Source organism: Herpailurus yagouaroundi, unplaced genomic scaffold, assembly GCF_014898765.1.
Source record: "Herpailurus yagouaroundi ecotype Mexico unplaced genomic scaffold, PumYag 410, whole genome shotgun sequence".
Taxonomy (NCBI): Eukaryota; Metazoa; Chordata; class Mammalia; order Carnivora; family Felidae; genus Herpailurus; species Herpailurus yagouaroundi.
The window spans coordinates 1,802,777-1,820,279 of NW_024412627.1; the positions used below are offsets into that span (position 1 = coordinate 1,802,777).

At 48.5% G+C, this 17,503-nt stretch overlaps 1 protein-coding gene across 2 annotated transcripts in view; it reads left to right on the forward strand.

The window, feature by feature from the left end:
* Window positions 1-2,883: 2,883 nt before the first annotated feature.
* The window catches only part of IL21R (interleukin 21 receptor), a 33,042-nt gene continuing 18,422 nt past the window's right edge, over window positions 2,884-17,503 (forward strand). The window contains exon 1 of one of the 2 annotated variants that reach the window (XM_040463594.1): window positions 2,884-3,468. The gene's annotated coding sequence lies outside the window, so the exon portion shown is untranslated. Of the gene's footprint in view, window positions 3,469-7,711; window positions 8,774-17,503 lie in introns of those variants that run through there. The other variant, XM_040463595.1, reaches the window with a different exon arrangement.

Genomic DNA, 17,503 nt, shown 5'->3' on the forward strand with positions numbered 1-17,503 from the left:
TTGAAGGGGGTTGTCTCAATTATTTTTCCCCAGTAGGCCTCTGGCTGAAATGTAAATTTAACCACTTCCTCTCCATTGACCAGCTCTGAATACTAGGGTTGGGGGGTGGGGTGGGTTGGGTGATGTTGAGACATCCGATTACACTCTCCTTCCGGACCTTGGGGGCCACGCTTGTGAGACAGGCCCTAAGCCCTCCCTCCGCCCAGGGAACCTTCCTTCAACACACATCTGTTTCTGAGGGGACTCGTGGTCACCCCAGTGGATGTGGTAGCTGTTCAATTTCCACCTCCAAAAAAAAGTATCTGCTTTTTAAACATGAGGGGTTAAATGGCCCCTGCTGCACCCCACCCCCTCCCTAAGTCATGGCCAGAGCAATCTTTTGAAAAGGTTCATCGAATGAAGCCACTCCTCTGATGAAAATCTCGGATGTCTTCCAGTTTCCCCTGGAACCCAATCTACCTTCCTTGCTGTCCTGCACGGTCCTAGGCGGCGTGCAGGGTGTGTGACTTCTGTGGCCCGCCTCCTTGTATGCCTTTGCTTCCTTGCTCTGTTCCATGCCACTGACCTCAGTGTTCCTGGAGCAGGCCACATTCCTTCCTGTCTCAGGGCCTTTGCACGTCCAGTGTCTTCCGCCTAAAATATTTCCCCTACGGCTGAGTTGATGCCTTGACCTCTCATCAGTTTTCTGTGACGCTTAGTACAGTTTGCATTTCATTTGCCCATCACTTCGTTTTGTCTGTCTCTCCCCGTTAGAATACAGGCCACATGAGGATTGTTGCTTGTGAATATTTCTGCAGGGCACCCCCAGTTCAAAGCCAAGGGCTTGCTCAGTATTGGTGGCCAGAAGGCAGGGATGGGAGAATGGATGGCTGGGTGGGCAGGTGGATAGAAGGATGGATGAGTAGGTAGGTGGGTGAATGGGTGGGTGGAGAGAAGGTTAGGGAGGCAGACAGGCAGGCAGGTAGAAGGGAGGCAGGCCGGAGAGATCAAATATCATTAGGTTAACGTGCATTCAAGAACAGTGCTGTGAATGATCTAGAACATAGGAGCCTGAAGTCTGCCACTCTCTCATCCCAACTCTGCCACCCACCAGCTATGTGACCTTGGACAAGTCATTTACCCTCTCCGAGGCTCATTTTCCTTCCCTGTAAAATAGGGACAATGACGATAAGTTTTAAGGGAGATGATACATCTTTAAAGTCCTTAAAAACCCAGGCACAGGGGTGCCCGCCTGGCTCAGTCAGTGGAACGTGTGGCTCTTGATCTTGGGGTTGAGGGTTCAAGTCCCACGCTAGGTGTAGAGATTACTTTAAAAAAAAAAAAAAAAAAAAAAACCAACCTTATTTAAAAAAAAAAAACCCAAACAACCTGGCACAGAGTCAACTCTCAGCAAATATTAGGTCCAGTGCACTATTCCTTTTCTTGATCTTTCAACCACTCAGATTACTGATGCATGGGATCGTAAAACTCACCCTGAAGATCAAGAGAGAGAAAAAGAAAATCTGGCTTCCTCCTAACGTGGGTTCTCCAGAGAACACAAGATATTTCAGCAGTGAGGAACAGAATTTCTATAGGGCAAACATCCTTCAGATCAACCACAGGGGAATTTGTACCAAGTTCCTCAAAAACAGCTAGAAAAAGAAAAAAAAAAATAGAAGAAATAAATAGTAAGATGCTTTCTCTTTTCCTTTGGAGCGGTCATGTGGGTTAGCTGCAAATCGTTTCCCAAAAATGAGTCAGCTGGGGGGGGCAGATGGCATGTGTTTCCAAGCCAACCTGTGTCATCAACACAGCACAAAGGAGCCCCCATCCACCCTGATAGCATCTGGTGCCGGTTCAGGCTCGTCGTCACCGCCTGGTGCGGGCTTAGGCATCAGATACCCCCCAGGTCCAAACGCCAGCTATGACACTTCGTAGCCTGTGTGACATTTCACTTCTCCGAGCCTTGTTTGCTCCATCTCTAAAAGGGAAGCAATCTGCTTTGCCTGGCAGGGTCTGGGGCATAAGACGAGATCGTGTAGGGGCCTAAAAAATGCAAGAGAGTAATGGTAGGGGTTGTGGTAAGTTCTCTGGCTCTCCCTGGGAGGCTGCTGGGCAGGAGCCTGCTGGATTTTGTCTCTGACTTCTTAAACTTCTGCCAGAGAGAGACGTCTGACCCTTTCATGGGCCCCCGGCTCGTCCGCAGGATGAAAGAAAACTCTCTTGAGAATTGCTTTTCTCTATTTTTTGCCTGAGTTCTCATGTGTTCCTCATGGCTGCCGTCTCCCCTCGGCTAGGCATCCCCGCTTGACACTCAGAGGCATTCAGAGAGGTGATGTGACACGCCCGAGGGACTGTCTTCTGAAGGGCTTGGGGACAGGGTCCTGCTCCCTGCAACCCTGCAGTGCAAAGCTGGGTTCAAAGGAAGGGAAGTCAGAGGGGTCTGCCTGGGGTGGGGGTCGGGGGGTCCAAACGCAGCCCCCTCCTGGGCCAGGCAGGTGGTGTGCGTGAGTGAAGCATGGGACCTCCGGGGGGAGGGGGTCTCTGGCCCTGGGCCCTCAACTTTCTCTCTGAACTCAGAGTTGGGCTCTCAGGACCACCGGGGCCCCCTGGGCCCACTAACCTACCTCCACACCCCTCTGAGCCTCGGTCGCCGCATCTGTGAGAAGCAGTGGCTCACGGGCCCTGCCTGCCTCATAGGTCATGACCGTGAGACCTGCGGGGGGCGGGTAACACCATCCATCCGCAAGAGGCACCATCACCCTGGTGGCCCCAAATGTCTTCCTAGCAGGTGACCTTTGGTGAGCGAGGGCTCTGCCAGGGGCCCGGCCCCCTCCCACCTCTTTCTCACTCCCTCAGGGAGGGGCCAGCTGCTCTGTGGGCAGGGCCTGCGGGGAGAGCTGCTGCTCGCCACATCCTCCCCTGCCTCCCCACCCTGTGCACGCGGCAGGGCAGCAGCCGCGCTCTGACAGACCCCTGGGGCTCTGCCGAGTGACCCATGGGCTCCGGGGCCGACTGTTTGCTCCTCCCTGAGTGTGACCGACAGCCACACGGCTGCCTGCCTGCCTGCCTGCCTGTCTCTCTTTGCGTCTGCCCCGCTGGCCACCTGCCTGTCTGCTCGACTTCCCTTCCCCTGTCTGTTCTTCTGCCTGTCTGACCAGCCCTGGTCTGCTGTGGGTCTCTCCCTGGTGCAGTCGATCTCTGTCCTCTGTCTGTGTGTGACCTCCCTGGGATGTGACCGACCACTGCCTGTGACCCCGGCTGGCTCTCTCTGTGTGCCCTGCCTGCCTAGGGCCCGGGGCCATCCGTCCCGGTGACAGGTCGTAGGCTTGTCTGGCTGGTGACTCAGGACAGGCTGTGGATCCCCACCCCCTACACCTGCCTGCTCCCTCTGACTCCTGTCCCGCGCCCCCACCCCTGGAAGGCCACTGGATTCCCCTGCCCCCGAGCACACAGAATGGATTCCTGAGGGAGAAGCTAGGACAGCAGGTAACTCACCTCCAGCCACTGTTCTCTGCGGGGGGTCTGGCGCCTTCTCTGCCCGAGGTGGGAGGACACAGAGGGGTTTTGCACCCTCCTCACAGCTGGGGACAGTGAGGCCGGCAGAGCTGGGGCTGGAGTCTCCTGTTCAGCCCAGCCCAGGACGCCCAAAGTGCCTTTTTGTGCGTCTGCAGGAGGCCTGGAGGTCTGGAGGCTGGGACACGGCTGAGATGACCCCATGAGCTGTCTGTGGAAACCAGCTCCAAAAGGCCGGGGCTGCGGGAGGAAAGCCGGTCCCAGACCAAACGGGATGCCACAGTCACCGCGGTTCCCGGCAGCCCAGGAGGGCAGGGGTGGGCACGGGGGTGACGGCGTGATGGTGTGGCATTTCTACGGGGCCCACTCTGGGGAGGGGCATCGATTTTGGGGGCAGATTCTGGGTTTTAGCGTCTTTGTGTCCTGTAACCCCTCCACACGGATTTCTGTGCCCATTTCACAGACAGAGAACAGGGGCTCCAGGGGTAGAGCGATTTTCCCAAGGAGACTCAAGAGCGCGGAGCAGGGCGGGCAGGTGACTCGGAGGCTGGCCCTGTCCTCCACGCTGTCTCCTTCTCACCAAAGCACAGGGGATGGGCGGATGGTGAAAAGCCAAGGGCCCTGTGTGCGTGGAAGAGAGGGAAGCCGGGAGGCGCGGGGAGGCTGAGTCTGGAGGCATGGGTTGAAGTTTGACATGTGGACAGGAGAGGAAAGAAGGAGGAGGCGGACACCTTCCCGGCAGAGCAGCTGGGTGGGGAGAGGCCTCTGGTGGGAACCCTGGACTTCGAGAAGGAACGGCCAGCCTGCGCAGTGGGAGCAGCGGCCCCGGGGCCAGGGGCATTCAAAAGTCACAGGCTGCTCCCCTGAGGACATTTGTATTCCCCCGGGGGGGGGGGGGGGGGAAAGCATGGGTTTAGAAGCACATGGCCGAATGGGGAAAACCTGGCGGGTTCAAAAGCCGGCCATGCGACTCCCTAGCTGGGTGAACTTGAGCAAGTCTCTGTGTTTCTTCCAACCTCATGGAGCCTCAGTTTTCTCATCTCTAAAATGGGGATGAAGGCAGCTCCATCCCCGTGGGGCTAGTTGTGAAGATTGGGGGGCATAAAAATATGAAAGTTGCCGGTTGGAGATCCGCCCAGGAAGACAGCTTGTTCCACCTGGAAGGGGGGCCAGTGGCAGAGGAGGGCCAGGGTCCAAGAGCGGTGGAAGGTGCGGGGGGCACATTTGAGAACCCGCGATCGGCTTGCCTCAGCCCCCGCGGTTCTGGTCCTCTGAGCGCCGGGGCTCAGCCCGCCGCTGGCACTCGAGGGGCTCCCGTTATCCTTACAACATCAGGTGAGGCCGGGAGCCCCTTCAGCCCATTTCACAGATGAGGAGATCGGGGACCCCAGGACCACGTGGCCGTGAGACGCAGAGCTGGGTTTGGGCCGCCGGTCCGCTTGGCCGCAGGGCCACACCTGCCAGACAGGATGGCATAAAAACAAGACTCATAGTCTCGAGAACCCTTCTGAGAAGGGGAGGGGCAGGCCTGATGACCTGCTCCCCATGGTGGACTCGAGGGAGCCCTGGTCCTGCCCACCTCACACCTGGGAGGGTGTCTGGATCCTTACCACCCCGCAGTGGAGGAAACCAAGCACCCGAGTGTTAGGAGAAGAACAAAATCGAGGGCCCGGAGGCGTGGGGTGAACAAGACAAAGCCTGAGCCCTAGGCCCCCCCCCGTCCCGTGAGGGGGGGGGGGGGGGGGGGGGGGGGGGGCGGGCAGGTGGAGGAGGCCCGTTCAAGAGGAGATGGAAAGAGGGAAGGGACCAGAAGCTTGGGGAGGCGCCATTTCCCTCCCTGGTGCCTGATAAATAAATGAATGAAGGGAAGAAGGCATCCTCCACGCAGGGCGGAGAGCCAGTGCCTTCAGAATCCCTGCAGGCAGGAGTGATGGCTGGGAGGTCCCCCCTGTGGTCAGGTGGGGGGCTGTGGGACCCATGACCCACGTGCCAACACACCTCCACGGGCGATCCGGGGCCTTGGAGGCGGCCAGGACTGGGTGGAGACCCAGCTCCGCCCCCTAGTTCTGGGGTGACCTTGAGTAAACCACTTCACCTCCCTTGAACCTCCGTTTCCCCGTCTCTAACATCCATTTCCGGTTTGTCGTGAGGTTTTATTCTATGTGTAGTTTTTGAGCACCCACTGGGGCATCAGGCACTGTCCTAGGTCCTGGGGATTCAGTGGCGGAGACAGGGCCAGCGCCCTGAGCAGTGGTTCACAAGAAATAGTAGTAATTACGCTTTACCTTAGGGATGGCTGGTAATAATTGCCTTGTTATTCGCTAGACCGCACGGCGTCCCTTCCGGCATGCACTAAGCCCTCAATAAACGATAGCTTGCATGGTGATTTTACGCTCCCTCGCACAGCTGGGGAAACTGAGGCTCAGAGAGGGGTAGGGTTTTCAGGGTCACCCAGGGAGTCATTCGCAAGCAGAGGGAAGGAAACTGGGGAGAGAGGGGGGAACAGACACTTCGAGGAGAGACCCCTTCCTCGCCCCCTTCTCCCTTGCTCTCTAGGGCACCCCGAAATGCGGAGGTGGGGCTGGGAGGGGGGAGCGGAGAGGAGCCCCACCCCCACCCCTGGCTCACAGGTGCCACCGCCCCCACTCCTTGCCTGGGCGCCTGGCCAAAGGGACTTTTGATGACAGCTCATATGCAGGATCTGAGTAAACTTGGAACTTCTGAAACAACCTGAGAATATTCCCCAGGGTGCAGGCAGGGGCCCTGCTGATGCCCCCCAATGGCCAGGACACCTGCAGCAAGGGGCCTCGCCTGCTGGTCCCCACAGCCCCCAGGAAGGGTCCGGCCACCTGAAGTGTCTCCAGAGAGGTGGGGCAAATACCCCAACCTGGCTCCCTGCTCAGGCCCCAGTCCTTCCTCGCTGTGTGACCATAGGCAAGGCACTGCGCCTCTCTGGGCCTCTATTTCCTCATCTGCAAGGGGGCTTGATGGTGTACGTTGGGACTAGGGCCTGCCAAACTTCTCCTGTACGAATCCGTGACACTCAGCCTACTTTGGCCAGGGCAGCCTGGTGGGGAGGTGGGGGGGGCCTGCCAAGCAGGGGGCCGGACAGAAGGCAGGCTGCCAGCCCTGCCCCCACCCCTCACCCCGCAGCTGCAAACCTCTCTTCTTTCTCCTTCCTGGTCTGGCGGGAAGGCGGCTGGAGTGAACGGTTGCCCAGGCTGTGCAGTAGCGTTCAGGCTAAAAGAGGCTTCGTGGACCGGGATCCCGGCCCGGCTGGGAGACAGAGGAAGACTGACAGGTTGGGATGGGACCTTCCCCTCCTGTTCGGCTCCTACTGCCTAAGCTACGACCCCAGGGTCTTGGGACATCTGTCCTCAGACACCCACAACCCACCCCTTGCCACTGGCACACACACACACACACAAAAATTGTGAAAAAACAACTGACGTTACCCACTCGCCTACGGTGTGCCTGCCCCACACCACCTCGGCCAGGCCAGGGCGCTGCCCCATTCTATGGATGAGGAAAACTGAGTCCCAGAGAAAGGAATGGATATGCCTCAGGGTGCCCCAGGGCCACCAGGCTGCTTCTCCCCCAGCCTGAGCGCTCTGCTTGGCTAAGAACTTTCTGTATGACCCTGGGTGCCCCGCCATCCCTCTCTGAAGGTTCCTTGTTACTAATCCGATGACAGCAGTGGTGACTGCTCAGACCCCGGGAGCTGAGGGTGTTGCTCAGGGTGGAGGGAAGTTCCTGGGGACCGTGATGAAGCTGATGGGGAAACAGATGTCTCAGGGGCTGCCTGCGGCCCCACTCCTCGCTCCTCGCGTAACTGGACACGGCAACTCGTACCCTCTTTCGTTCGTTTGCCAACTCCTCAGCTACTCGTCGAGCACCCACTGAGTTCCTGGCCCCGTTCTGCGCACTAAGGATACTTTCTTTGGTGAACAAAACAGATGATTTCCCAGCCTCCGGGGGTGGGGGCGGGGCTTATGCTCCGGGACAGAGACAGGTCATAAACACAAAAACAGAAGCGTTTACTGACCTGACCCTAACATTACAACCGTGGAGAAGGAAACAGAAGGATGTGGGGCCCAGAGCACTGCAGGGGAGACCCAGACCAGCCAGCGGCGATCGCCTCCCGGAGGAGGCGACACTGAAGTTGAAACCGGAGGATGAGGAAGCAGAGAAGCACGAGGAAAAGTGTTCTGGACAGTGGGAGCACTGGAGATTTTACCCTTACCGACTACGTAAAGATGTTCCAGGCACCACATTGAAGAGAGTGGAGTCGAAAAGAACAGCAATTCATTTCGGAGTGCGCGGTCTATGTAGGTTTTAGCTCTGAGGGTGGGCCTCCAAACCCATTACCGTTTCACGTGGCCGCCCGTGTCACAAGTGTTTTGAGCCTCCACTGCGTGTCGGGCACCGGTTCACCCCTGGCGTGGTTCAGCGGTAGCCAAGAGGGACACGGTCCTTGCCTGCCTGTTGCTGCGAACGTCCGTGAAAGCACCCCGAGCAGGGTGCCCTGGTGGCGGGAGGGACCCCAGAGGAAGGAGTGACTCCTACTCTTTGGAGGGGTGGGAGACTGCCAGAGGAGGTGACAAGTGAACTGGATTTTGAAGACTGAGTAGGAGGCTGTCAGTCCGCCCCGGAGGGTAGAACGGTCCGGTGGCTGAAAGAACTCGTGCAGAGGTGTGGAAGCCAGATGCAGGGGGACTGTTGGTGAAGCTGTCGGGAGCCTGGGGTACCTGCAGCTCAGGATGGGTGCGGGGGGCCAGAGGGAACGAATGTTGGGGGGGCAGATCCCGAAATGTGTTGAATGCTGCGCTAAGAAATTTGGGGTCTTCCCTGAAGGGCAATGGGGAGCCACCGAATGATCCAGTTGCAACGGGGACGTGGTTGGGAGGGCCACAGCTGGGTGCTGGAGAGATCAGGGAGGAGGCCGGCCGGAGGGCAGGTGGGCAGAAGTCCTTGAAGACCAGGGGTAAGCTGGGAGCCCTTTCGCCTATGTTCCCTTTCGGGAAGTCCCTCAGTCTTGACACTTCCCCATCTGGCTACCCGTTGGCTCTTGTTTCTGGCATGGCTGGGGAGTCCCTTTTCACCCACCTCGTTTCTCCTCGGTCCCTCTGGGAAACGGGCCACTTTGCTTTTACCACACTCCTCACCTACCTTTCACTTTCCAGCCCCAATCCCCGCCCGAGGCCCTGCTGGAGATGACGGCTGACCTGTGACCCTCCACTATCCCATTCCTGAAGCGTCAGTGAGGGAAAGACACAGGGTAACCAAAGCTCGGGTTCTTTCCAGTTTGGGGAGGCTGTGAATGCCGCTGCGGGGACCCTCCGGCCCACGTCTGCGCGTGTACACGTTTCTCTTCGATGCCCGGTCTAGAAGTGGGGTTCTGTTCAGCAGAAGCGTCCCAGGGTGGCCGTGCCGAATGGGACGCACCCCGGAAGACTGAGGGGAGGTTGAGAAGTTTGGGTTACCCTGCGTCCTTCGTAGACGCGGCACGGTGTCTGCCTTTCTCATTTTAGCCTTTCCGGGTTGACGTGTAGTGGTGTCATACAGAGATGTAAATTTGCATGATGAGTCATGATTTCAAGCAACTTTTACTATGCTTCTTGGCCATTTGGAAGGTCTTCTTTGGTGAAGTGTCTCTTTAAGCTCTTTACCTTTCTTGCCAAACGGAGTTTTGTGCTGTTTATCGTTGTGTTTAAATAAATTTTTTTTAACGTTTATTTATTTTTGAGACAGAGAGAGACAGAGCATGAACGGGGGAGGGGCAGAGACAGAGGGAGACACAGAATCGGAAACAGGCTCCAGGCTCCGAGCCATCAGCCCAGAGCCCGACGCGGGGCTCGAACTCACGGACCGCGAGATCGTGACCTGGCTGAAGTCGGACGCTTAACCGACTGCGCCACCCAGGCGCCCCAAAAATTCTTAATTTTAATGCGGTTCAATTTATCAGTCTTTTTCTTTGTGGCTCGAGCTTTCTATGTGCTGTTTAGGAAGTGTCATCGACCCTAAGGTCATGAAAATATTATCCTCTGTCTCCTTGTGGAAGTTTTATTGTTTCACCTCTGACAGTAGGTCTACAAAATATCTAGATTTGTTTTTGTGTATGATATAAAGTGGAAGGTCAAGGTTCATTTTTCCTCATGTGAATATCCAATTGATCCAGCATCTTTTTTGTTTGTTTGTTTTAATCATGCTTTCGCCGTGACTTTTTGGTAGTGCCTTTCTTGAAAACCAAATGACTATAAACACCAGTCTATTTCTGGACTCTATTCCTTTCCATTGGCAAGGGTTTTTTTCCTTTGCAACAATACCACGTTATTTTTGATTCTCTAAACTCTTCTCAGGTCTTTGCATTTCTGTATAAATTTGAGCACTGGCTTGTCAATTTCCACCAAAGGAAATCTTGCTGGGGATTTTCTTGAAACTTGAGATTTCACTTGAAACTTTAGTCCAACAAGGGGAGAATGGACATCTTGAAACTGCTTAATTTTCTAATTCGTGACCATGTATCTCCCTCCATTTACTGATATCTTTAAAAATGTATGTAACTAATATCTTGTAGGTGTCTGTGTAGAGGTCCTGCACGTCGTTCAATGGGGCTCATTAGAGTATTTGATTTCTTATGCTGATGCAAATGGTATCATTTTAATCATGCTTGCTCTTGGTATATAGAAATACACCAGATCTTCTTCACACTTTCTTAACTTTGTTAACACGCTTTTTCAAACTGGAGCTTCAGATATAGAAAGAAATAGCTACCAAACCCAGTCCCCAGCTGGGGACTTCTTACCTTTGTTCCGTAGCTTTGTTTTGTTTCTTACCTCGTAAGGTTTGCAGGGGGGTTTGCAGACCCCCCCCATCTGCTGAGATCATAAGTGCAAGACAGAGCATCCCCAGCTGTGGACTTCATAAACTAGTAACATGTTTTGTATCCTCTTAACAAGTTTTGCAGGGACCATACAGAACAGGACAGTATTGTTAAGCGTATGTGTGTTGTTGTATGACCGATCTCTGAAACTTTTTCACCTTGTACAACTGAAACTTCATACCCATTGAACCACTCCCCGTTACCCACCACCACCCCCCCATTCCCCTGAAAAACCACCATTCTGCTTTCTGTTTCTACAAGTCTGATGACTTCAGATCTGTCATATAAGTGGAATCATGCAGTGTTCGTCTTTTAGTGGTTGGCTTATTTCTTTTAGCGTAATGTCCTCAACATTCGTCCACGTTGCAGCCTTCTTTCTTTTTTAAGGCTAAGTGATATCCCATCGTATGTGTGTAGCACATTTTCTCTATTCATTCATCAGTTGGTAAACTTAGGTGCCTTTCAGGTCCTGACTGTTGTGACTAATGCTGCAGTGAACATTGGCGTGCAAGTACCTTTGAGTCTCTGTTTTCAATTCTTTCGGATACCTACCCAGAAGTGGGGTGCTAGATTGATCACATGGGAGTTCTCTGTTCGATTTTTTGAGGAGCCTCCACACTGTCTTCGGTCACGCCCTTACCTTTTACTAATCCCACAAAGAGGGCATAAGGGTTATGGTTTTTCCACACCCTCACCAACATTGTATCCAACTTAATAGGCGTGCAGTAATAACTCATTGTGGTTTTGATTTGCATTTCCCTGATGATGAATGACATTGAGCATCTTTTCATACACCTTCTGGCCATGTTTTTCAATCTTCCTTGGAGAAATATCTATGCAAGACCTTTAGTCATTTTTCAGTCGGGCCATTTGTTCTGTTTTGTTTTGTTTTGCTACTGAATGGTAGGAGTTCATAATTCTGAATGTATTCAGTATATGGTTTGCAAAATATTTGGTATCATTCTCTAGGCTGTCCTTTCACCTTATTGATTATTTCCTGTGCTTCGCAGAGGCTTTTAACGCGGTCCTGTTTGCCTACGTTTGCTTTGCTGTCTGCGTCTTTCTCGTCAGTGTCATAGCCAAGAAATCATTGCCAAGCCCAATGTTCTGAAGTTTTCCCTTATGTTTTCTTCTAGAAGTTTTATAGTTTCAAGGCTTACCTATAGGTCTTTAATCCATTTTAAGTTAATTTCTGTATATGAGGGAAGAGTCCATGCTTCACATTCAGGTTTCCCAGCACCATTTGTTGAAGAGTCCTTCTTCACCGAAGGAGTTCTTCAAAGAAAGAGTCCTTTCTTCATTGGCCGTGCATGCAAAGGTTTATTTCCGGGTTCTCTATTTTGCTTCATTGATCTGTATGCCTGCTTTTATGTCAATACCTACTTTGTCTGTCTATACAGCAGTATGTGCCTGTCTGCCTTTATGTCTATACCTACAGTGATTACCGTAGCTTGGTAATACGTTTTGAAATCAGGAAGTGTGAGGTCTGTAGCTTTGTTCTTCATTGTCAAAGATTGTTTTGATTATTTAGAGTCCTTCGAGATTCCATGTGAATTTTAGGATGGTTTTTTTACCTATTTCTGCAAAACATGCCATTGGGATCTTGACAGAAACTGCCTTGAATCTGTAGATTGCTGTGGGCATTTTTAGTATTAAGTCTTCCAATCCATGAACATGGGATGTCTTTCCATTTATTTGTGCTTCCTTTTCATTTCTTTTAGCAATGTTTTGTGGTTTTTGGAGTACAAGTCTTTCACCTCCCTGGTTAAATTTCTTCCCAAATATTTGATTGTTTTTGATGCTATTATTAATGATATTATTTTAATTTCCTTTTGAATTGTTCATTGTTAACCTATAGAAATGCAACTGATTTTTGAGTGTTGATTTTATATCATTTGTTCATTAATTTGTGAATTTGTTAATTAATGAATTTGTTAATGTATTTGTTAATTAATGTGTGTGTGTGTGTGTGTGTGTGTGTGTGTAATCTTTAGAGTTTTCTCTATATAAGGTCATGTCAGCTATGAACAGAGATCATTTTACTTCTTCCTTTCCAATTTGACTGCCTTTTTTTTTTTTTTCCTAATTGCTTTGACTAGGACTTATACTTCTACATTAAATAGGAGTGGTGAGAGTGGGCATTCTTGCTCTGTTCCTGACCTTAGAGGAAAATCCATCAGTTTTCTACCACTGAGTAAGAGGTTAGCTGTGGCCTTTCATATATGACCTTTTTTGGGTTGAGATAATTTCCTTCTGTTTCTGGCTTGTTAAATGTCTCTATCATGAAAAGATGTTGAATTTTGTCAAATGCCTTTTCTACATCAGTTGAAATGATCATGTGATTTGTCTTTTGCTCTATTAATGTGGTGTATTTTTGTATACTGAATCATCTTTGCACCCCAGGGACAAATTCTACTTGATTGTGGCATATAGTCATTTTAATATGTTGTTGGATTCCATTTATTAGTATGTTATCAAGGAGTTTTGCATCAGTATTCATCAGGGATATTGGTTTGGAGTTTTCTTTGGCTTTGATATCGGTATAGTGCTGCCCTCATGAAATGAGTTTGGAATTGTTCTCTTAGCTTCAATTTTTCAAAAGAGTTTGAGAAGGAGTGACATTAATTCTTCTTAAAATGTTTGCTAGAATTTACCAGTGAAGTCATCTGGTCCTGGGCTTTTCTTTGCTGTGACAGTTTTGGTCACTGAATCAACCTCCTCACTATTTATAGGTCTGTTCAGATTTTCTATTTGTTCATAACTCAGTGTTGGTGGGTTGTATGTTTCTAAGAATTTATCCACTTCTACATTATTGAGTTTGTTGGTGTATAATTATTTGTGGTATTCTCTTACAAACCTTTTTATTTCTGTGGCATCAGTCGTAAAGTCTTCTGTTTCTTTTCTGATTTTAGTTACTTGAGTCTTCTCTTACTTTTGTTAGTCTAGCTAAAAGTTTGTCAATTTTGTTGATCTTTAGAAATACAGTAGATTTTTTTTATATCGTTCTCATATCCAGTATCCTTGCTCAATGATTATTATTCTAATAGTTTGTTAAGTATCTGGACTTTTCTAGGTGCTCAGTCCTTATATCATTTTATTCTTTATAGTTTTCTGATCTTTATACATTTATTTATTTTTCTTGCCTTACTGCATTGACTGGGGCCTCCAGGATAAGACACTTGTCTGTTTCCTGCCCTCAAGTATATCATGTTCAGTATTTGACCATTACACATGATGTTGGTTGTGTATATTATGCACACATGCATGTCTGTGCGCTCCTTATCAGATCAAAGAAGATTCCTTCTATTCCTGGTTTTTTGAGAGTGCTTTAAAAAATCACGAATGGGTGTTACAATTTTTTAAATGTGTTTTCTGGACCTATTAAATTATGATACACATTTTCTTCTTTATTTTCCTAATGTGATGACATAGATTACTGACTTTCAAATGTCAACCTAACCTTGTATTCCTGAAATAAACCTCACATGATAATGATGTGTATCACATATACACATATACACATTTTGTGTATATCGTTACCTTTGATTTGTTAATATTTTGTCTGTATATTTATGAGAACGATTGACCTATATTTTTGCTTTCTTTCTTTTTATTAAAAAAATTTTTTTAACATTTATTTATTATTATTATTTTTTAACGTTTATTTATTTTTTGAGACAGAGAGAGACAAAGCATGAACGGGGGAGGGTCAGAGAGAGGGAGACACAGAATCTGAAACAGGCTCCAGGCTCTGAGCTGTCAGCACAGAGCCCGACGCGGGGCTCGAACCCACGGACCGCGAGATCATGACCTGAGCTGAATGTCAAGTTTGGATACAAAGTTATGTCTTTCATTCTAGGGTTAGTTCACTTACATTTGATGAAAGTACTGACGTGTTTGGGATTAAATCTATTCGTTTTCCTTTTGTCTATCTATTTTTTATTCCTTTTTTCTTCTTTGTTTCCTTTTTTGGAAGAATAAAATTTAAAACATTAGTATTATATGTTTCTTCTCTATTTTCTTTCATAATTTTTTAGGGCTTATCTTAGAGATTACAATATGCATATTTGATTTTTTTTTTTTTGAGTCCACTTTGTGTTGGTCCTTTTATCATTTACCAGACAATACAGTAACCTTTAACTTTATTCACTCCTCACCTTCGGGGCATCATGGTAATGTGTTTTAATTCTGCATAAGTTTAACCTTCCTAAGACCTTATCAGCCTATCAGTGACAAGTTAGGGTCTATTAGTGACAAATTCTCTCAGGTGTTTTGCTTTGGTTTGCTTTGAAAAATATCTTTATTTTTAAAGATTCACATTTTTAAAAAATCGCAATTAAGATCTAATTCACGGATTTATTTATTCACTCTTTAACAGTGTACGATTAAGCGGTTGTTAGTACATTCACAAAGTTGTACGACCATCAGCCCTGCTAACTGCACAATATTTTCATCACCCAAAGAAAAAAAAGCCATACCCATTAGCCATCATCCGCCATTCCCTCTCCTTCCAAAGCTCCAGCCCCTGGCAACCACTAATCTCTTTCCTGGCTCTATGAATCTGCCTGTTCTAGAAATGTCATGTAAATGGAGTCATACAATATGTGGCTTTTTGTGCCCGGTTTCTTTACCTCGGTATAAATTTTCAAGATGCATCTGTGTTGAGGCATGTATTAGTACTTTATTCATCTTTACGGCTGAATAATATTCTGTTCTATGGATATTCTATGCTTTGTCCATTCAACTGATAGACATTGGGGCTGCTTCAAGTTTGGGACTGTTATGAATAATGCTGCTGTGAATATTCAGGTACAGAGGTTTTTTTTTAATGGGCGTATGTTTTCAATTCTTTTTACTCTGTACCTAGAAGTCCGTTTGCTTTGCCATGTGGTAACCCCATATGAACTTTTTGAGAAACTTTTAAACTGCTTTCTATGGCAAATGTACCATTTTTTAAAAATCTTTTTAACGTTTATTTATTTTTTGAGAGAGAGAGAGAGAGAGAGAGACAGAGACAGAGAGCAAGCAGGGGAGGGGCAGAGGGAGAGGGAGACACAGAATCGGAAGCAGGCTCCGGGCTCTGAGCTGTCAGCACAGAGCCCGACGTGGGGCTCGAACTCACGAACTGTGAGATCAGGACCTGAACTGAAGTCGGACACCCAGCTGACTGAGCTACCTAGGCGTCCCAGCAAATGTATCATTTTACAATCCCAGGAGCAACGTATAAGGATTCCAAAACGCTACATCTTTTTCCCCCCACTTTTAATTTTTCTGTTTTTAAAATCGCCATCTAGTGGGTGTTATTTGAGTTTCCCTAAGGACTAATGATGATGAGCATCTCCTCATATGTTCATTGCTCATGAGTATAACTTCTTTAGAGAAATGTCCGTTCAAATATTTTGTACAATTTAAAATTGCGTTATCTTTTAGATCTTGAGTTGTAAGAACCCTTTCAATATCCTGATACTAGAGCCCTAACAAATATATAATTTAAAAATATTTTTTCTCAGGGGCGCCTGGGTGGCTCAGTCAGTTAAACGTCCAACCCTTGGTTTTGGCTCAGGTCGTGATCTCGTGGTTTGTGAGTTCAAGCCCCACGTCGGGCTCTTTGCTGACAGCTCAGAGCCCGGAGCCTGTTTCAGATTCTGTCTCCCTCTCTCTCTGCCCCTCCCCCACTCCCTCTCTCTGTGTCTCTCTCTCAAAAATAAAGAAACTGTAAAAAAAATAAATAAACATAAACAAAATCCAATTTTTTTTCTCATTTTGTATATTGCCTTTTCACTTTCTTGCTAGTGTCTTTTTTTTTTTTTTAATGTTTATTTATTTTTGAGACAGAGAGAGACAGAGCATGAACAGGGGAGGGTCAGAGAGAGAGGGAGACACAGAATCCGAAGCAGGCTCCAGGCTCTGAGCTGTCAGCACAGAGCCCAACGCGGGGCTCGAACTCATGGACCGTGAGATCACGACCTGAGCCGAAGTCAGACGCCTAACCGACTGAGCCACCCAGGTGCCCCATTGCTAGTGTCTTTTGATGCATAAAAGTTTTAACTTTTGAAGTAGTCCAATGTATCTATTTTTTCTTTGATGCTTGTGCTTTCGGGGTCATAGCTAAGAAACTACTATGTGATCAAGGTCACCAAGAGTTCCGCCTGTGTTCTATTTTTAAAGTTTAATAGTTCTCCCTCTTACAGCGCGGTCTTCAATCCATTTTGAGTTAGCTTTCGTATATGGAATGAGATGGGAGTCCAATTTCACGCTATTGCATGTGGATGTCCCATTGTCCCAGCACTGTTGGTTTCAAAGGCTATTTCCCCCCCAGCAAATTGTCTTGGTACCCTTGTCAAATTATCACTTGAACACAAATGTGTAAGTTTCTCCCTGGACTTTGAATTCGATTCCATTGATCTATATACAGGTTAATATCATACTCTGTTGATTGGTGTAGTCTTGTAGTAGGCTTTGAAATAGAGAAGTCTGAGTCCCTCAATTTTGTTCTTCTGTTTCAAGATTATTGTGTCTATGCTAGCCCTCCGTGTCTCCATATGAATTTTAAGATCAGCTTTTTAACTTCTGCAAAAGAACCAGCTGGGCTTTTTATAGGGATAACTTTGAATCCGTTGGTCGTTTGGAGAAGTCATCTTAACAATACTGAGTCTTCCAATGCATGAACGTGGGATAGCCTTCCATTTATTTGGGTCTTCTATCATTCTTTCAACAATGTTTAGTAGTTTTCGGTGTGCAAGTCTTGCACTTTTGTTAAATTTCTATTTCATTCTTTTTGATATTATTGTAAGTGAAATAAATTACTTTCTTTTTTTTTTTTTAATGCATATTTAGTGTTGAAAGAGAGAGAGACAGAACAGGGGAAGGGCAGAGAGAGAGGGAGACACAGAATCCAAAGCAGGCTCCAGGCTCCGACGTGTCAGTACTGAGCCTGACCCAGGGCTCGAACTCACGAACCACGAGATCGTGACCTGAGCCAAAGTCCAGCGCTTAACCAACTGAGCCACCCAGGAGCCCTGAAATTACTTTCTTCATCACACATTCAGATTGTTCATTCCTGTTGTACAAAGATACAATTGGTTTTTCATGTTGTATCCTGTTTTTCATCTTGTATCCTGCAAC